The sequence below is a fragment of the Octopus bimaculoides genome, chromosome 3 (assembly GCF_001194135.2).
Source record: "Octopus bimaculoides isolate UCB-OBI-ISO-001 chromosome 3, ASM119413v2, whole genome shotgun sequence".
In the NCBI taxonomy this organism is placed as follows: domain Eukaryota; kingdom Metazoa; phylum Mollusca; class Cephalopoda; order Octopoda; family Octopodidae; genus Octopus; species Octopus bimaculoides.
This window is the reverse complement of record NC_068983.1, coordinates 75826938-75832520: the sequence shown is the minus strand read 5'-3', so window position 1 is coordinate 75832520 and position 5583 is coordinate 75826938.

The window sequence follows — 5583 nt, the reverse complement described above, 5'->3', positions numbered from 1 at the left end:
ACTTGAACGAAAGGGAAGTTGTAGGAAATTATCGACCAGTCACCAGCATCAATCTGCCATAGAAGTTACTAATATGCATTTTTTCCCGAGACAATGTAGTTATTTGGTGCAGAACAAATCATAAAGTACTGAACAGCACATAGTTCTGAGTTCCGTCCCACTGCGAGACACCTTGGGCAAAGGTTTTCAACCAAAGCCTTGTGAGTGGATCTAGTAGACGGAAACTGAAAGAAACCCGTCGTGTGTGTGTGTGTGTACGCGCGTGTGTCTTTGTGTCAGTGTTTGTCCCCCACCATCGCTTGACAACCGATGTTGGAGTGTTTTACGTCCCTGCAACTTAGCTGCTCGGCCAAAGAGACTTTTAGAATAAATACTAAGCTTATAAATAATAAGTCCTGGGGTCGATTTCTTCAACTAAAAACTCCTTTAAGGCGGTGTTCTAGCATGGCTGTAGTCACATGACTGAAACAAGTAAAAGAATAAAAGAATCTGGGATAATCACCTCTTGCGGAAATTTTTTTCGTCCTTCCTTTTAACATATGCTATCATTCGAACTAATAAGACAGCCTTAATGTGATTTCTTCACTTGCTAGTAATAGCAACTAACTCTTTCCCTAAATAACATCCAACTTCTTAAACAGGGTATGTTTTCTATGAGGTGAAGTAATCTTAATTTACTGCTTCTACAAAAAAGATGGTCTATTCTCAGTTGGAGCAACACAGACCATAAATCTGCTTTATTAGGGTAACATAAGGCAAAATAAACAACAACATGGGGTAAAATCATAAGGTGTTTTTTTTGCCTTCTTTAAATTATTTCTAGTCGCGCAGATGTTTAATAATTTTACTGCTGTTTTGTATTCTAGTATCCGTGTCACAGAGGACTGCTCTTATAATACAATTTGCCTCTCATGTACTTAAAATGACATTTGCATGCTTTTTCACTGCTTCTATTGTTAGTACCGTTTCCATTTAAGCCCTACTGCAACTATTGTTAATTTTGTTCCCAGTTCTTGTCGTGTGTTCCGAGATAACTTCCACTTCCATCATAGTTGTAACTTATTCGTCAACATTCTGAGTTAGGTATTAAAAACAATAAAATAAAACATTCTTATCTTCTTTCCTTAAAATTACACTGCACACTATTGTATAATGCATTAGAAAAAAACTATTTGCTTTATGTCCACTATAGATAGACACAGTTTATTGTTGATAATCGCAGAACTCAATAGAAAGAAAAGAACGTCTGCCTACAGCAATAAAAGCAACAAATAAAAATAATGATAGGAGTCAGTTTGTTTCGCTGCCAATATTTCCGTACTTATTTCCTTCTTTGTCTGTTCATCAAGTAATGTTTAAATAATAATAGAACCATACACAGAAAGCGTGTCTAAGATAATAAGTACATTTATTTGCATGTCTAATCAGAAGGTTTGCTTTTGCCCTGTTTTATTTCGTTTTTGTTTTGATTAGCTTCTTTGTTTGTTTGTTCTTTGTTTTTGTTTTGTTTTGTTTTTGTTTGTTTGTTTGTTTTTTTTTGTTTTTCAGATTATTAAAATGAGAGAAAAACAAAAAGAAACAATGCGCAAGAGAAAAACCAAAGCTAATTTGTTTGGACCTGAATATTTATAGTTAAGAACGTTTATATTTAGTGATACATTCCTTATACAAATATACATTTTCCAGTATTCAAACATTTATGTATGAAAATTTCCCCGTTTTCATTGCGGAGAAACTTGCTAAAGATGGCCGCGAAAAATTATTATAGAAATGGAAATAACAAGCACGCACATAGACGAACAGAAATTCTCTCACTAACACACACTCTTCAATCTTTCGATCTTATACTCATGCTCTCATTCACTCCTTTCTTTCTCTGCACTCTATAGATTAAAAAAAAAACAACAGATCTAAAAGTGTTTGAATATTAATAATGTTAGAAAAAGAAAATGTATTAAAATGGCTGACAAATATTCAATAGAGAAGAAAACGTTGTCATTTTTGTTTCAAGTACTGTAACTCTCATAATATTTCCCCCTCACCAAACATATTTCATAAATGAATCAAGAAATAAGTGTTGCTATGTTAATATATCGACACACACATACGAACCTTTAAGTAATCACGCATATGCGCATATATATATATATATATATATATATATATATATATATATATATGTATGTATATGTATATATAATCATATTTGTATGTATATACATATATATATACATACTTATACATATATTTACACACATATTCGCATACATATACACATATACACATACAAACTGCCTTTCACGACCTTCTTCCTAATTAATATATTTATATACATATATATATTTATGCCTAGGCACACACACACACTCATACAGGTATATATATATATATATATACATACATATGCATTGTAATAGCGTATGTGTGTTCATAAGTGTAGATGTATACCAGCATACATACATGTGTGTGTGTGTGTGTATGTGTGTTTGTGTGTGTGCATACATACAATCATATATACATATTCATTTATGATGCATGATGAATATATACATATATATTTTATGAATAGATACTGAGCTCTATAGGCGATTGATGAATATATATTGGTCTCTTGCTGTGAGAGTTGTTCTTAATCAATTCTGTCGCTATTCGCTTTCAAGCAAATACAAAATAATAATTAAAGAATATACCACGTTAAGCAGACATTACCGAGGACGAAATATCTGGACGAAATATCATGAGATTTAATATAATAGGAGAACCTTTCTTGCAGATTAATATTCCTCCAATGTTTTGTTTTAGGTTCGAATCACACTATTGCTAGCCAAATTTGTTTTCTATGATATGAATTTTCTTACAAAGCAAATAATGTAGAAACTTTTAGAGTGTTAGATTAATGCTTTCTACGAATCTATACAGGGATCCTAAAAGCTGGTGCTTAAACTCTTTTAAGGAAATGTGAGGTAAATTTCCCGCCGTCTTCATATAAGACATTTGTCTCTAACCGTTAATTTTCTGCGAAGTGTTAGTAAACGGAAACTGTGCAATACTTTGCCGGATATGTATATGCATGTGTATAAACATATGTAGATATATGCACACACACGCGCACATACACAGACACACGCACGCGCATACACACAAACGCACGTAGGCATTCACACAAGCACGCACACACATATGTATGTGTATAGATGTTTGTATGTGTATGTACATATATATATATGTACATACACATATGTGTGTGTGTATGTATGTATTTATGTATGTTTGTAGAGAGAAAGAAGAAATTTGTCAATGTCATTGCGAACCGATTTCTTAACTACACACCTATTCCCGCAAATATTATTATTATTCAAGTTTTGGTAGTTTCAGACAAATTTCTACTGCATCACCTGCTACACCTCCTTGTTAATAGTGTGTACGCAGCATTGTATGTTCTTTTTTGTGGTTGTTGGGGGAGTGCAAACTCTTCCCTGTATTGCATTATTGTTATGGAGTCTGATTGCTGTATTATGTGTTGTGCATGTAATACGAGTTATGTTCTTCTGTTGGATACCCGGACTGTTGGGGGTTGTTTATTTTATTGGATATTTGCTATATAGAGTGGGTCTTGTTTTTGTGGATTGCTTTATTTGGATTGTATTATTGAATTGTTAATGTCTTACGTAGGATGTGGGCTGTTCCTAGCAGGGCTTTTTTTTTTTGGATAGTGTAAGGGTCCAGATATAGCTTCTACATTTTGGTTCATGTTTTTTATCAATCTCATTGCTCCAATGATTACTGGTATTGCTTTCACCTTCATGTCCTACATCTTAAATACTTTAATTTAGAGATCCTTGTACTTTGACAATTTCTCCACTTCTTTTGGGGCAATATTTTGGTCAGAAGCGGCTGCAATGTCTATCAGTAAGCTGATGTTATTTTTTTCCAATCCTTGATTGTTTTGCTTGAACGATTAGCTTTTATTTCTTTGTCAGTTTGAACAAGCATATCCCAAATGATTATGGCCTGATCGTTGTCATGTACCTTGTTTGGTACATGTTTGTACCATTTCTTGTGAGTTTTTATATTGTAGCGTTTGTATATTGCCCAGTGGATATAACTACTTACTCGGTCATGTCTGTATATGTATTCAGATTTGACAAGGACTGGACAGCCAGAGATGTTGCGGTAAACTGTCTTACTGTACAGGTTGCACATTCTGCATTTGGATATAGAGCTTATTTTCATTATTTTGTTTTTATAGTTGTTTGTGGTTAGGTATTGGCCTTGTGCAACGAGAATCAGTCCTTCCGTTTCAGCTTTTAATCCAGGACTTTTGAGACATTGTTGGTTTTTAAATAGGCTCACTCCTTCTCTATCAAGCCTTGCAAGGTATTGGCCATGGAGTGATTTTTCTCTCCATTTCTGCTTTAGTTTGTTTTATAGTTCTGTTTTCATGTTGTTGTCTTTTTTTATCTCTTTGACCATTTCTAATATGTTGTCATCTGAGATCAATGTATCAGTGTAGTTTGTTTCTGTTCTGTATTTTGTTACTTCCTAGTGTATGGAGAAAAGTGTTTTCTTTTTCTCGTGTTACTTTATTACATGTAGTAGTCTCATATTTTTTTTTAGTACTTTTCTAATCCAAATGGTGTTATTTTATAATAGTTCTCTATGTGTGTCAGGCTACGACCTCCTTCTGAGAGGGCTCGATATATTCTGTTTGTGTCTGTTTTGGGGTAGTGTCTTCGGTTATGCAAGACAGCGAGCTGGCAGAATCATTAACACTTCGGATAAGACGTTTAGCAGCATTTCGTCCGTCTTTACGTTCTGAGTTCAAATTCCGCCAAGATCGATTTTTGCCTTTCATCTATTTCGAGGTCGATAAAATAAATACCAGTTGAACACTGGGGTTGATGTAATCGACTTACCTACCTCCTTTGAATTTGCTGGCCTTGGGCCAAAATTTGAAATCAGTATTATTATTATTATTATTATTATTATTATTATTATTATTATTATTATTATTGAGTGAGAGAGCAGTGCATACCATCAAAGTGACACTGGGGCAAAATATACGAAGCCCATTATACCCATCATGACTACCCAGCTGATAAGGATACACCAGGCACATGCATCACAACCATGTGTGCGCGACATAGTGATCTCATATCAAGATAAACAGCGCATGACCTCACAGGTGGAGCCCAGTTAGAATTTTCTTCAGGTCAAGCAGCCCATCCCGCCCAAAAGGTCCCTGAATAAGGTTTGTTTAAGGATGTTGAGCAAAACACCCATGTTTCCAAATGTGTATTATTCAGACCCCAAAGAATTCCTCTCAACACATGGCTATGATGCTCCCCTACTACTTCTGCTCATGATCAGAAATGCACATATCGTCAGCCACCAAGGGACACGCTCAACTGGTTACGGTCAAACAACTGACAAGCAAATCTGTGGTATTAAGCGGAATATTTGTTGTAGCCCATTTTTTATACCAAGGCAAATCAATGTACATGATAACACTTCCAATCAATTAAGATCAGAAGTCATGAGAGCCACTGCCTGGTACTGCATCCGGGCATTATTATTATTATT